We start from the raw sequence: 226 nt of genomic DNA on the forward strand, positions 1-226 counted from the left end.
TATATATATATATATATATTAACGGAAATATGTATATAACAATGAAGTAATGCGACAAGGGGGAAAGTATAAAATAGTCTTGTAAGTTACTTCTGAGGATGACGTAGATCACGTCGAAACATGTTGTAGAGAGATATTTTAAAGTGGAAGTCGTACGGCTTCAATAAAGTTTTTATTGTGTAAATATAAAACGTTGTTTTTAATTATTTATTATAATTTAAAAAAA

This window comes from Limulus polyphemus, unplaced genomic scaffold, assembly GCF_000517525.1.
Source record: "Limulus polyphemus unplaced genomic scaffold, Limulus_polyphemus-2.1.2 Scaffold2882, whole genome shotgun sequence".
Lineage (NCBI taxonomy): Eukaryota > Metazoa > Arthropoda > Merostomata > Xiphosura > Limulidae > Limulus > Limulus polyphemus.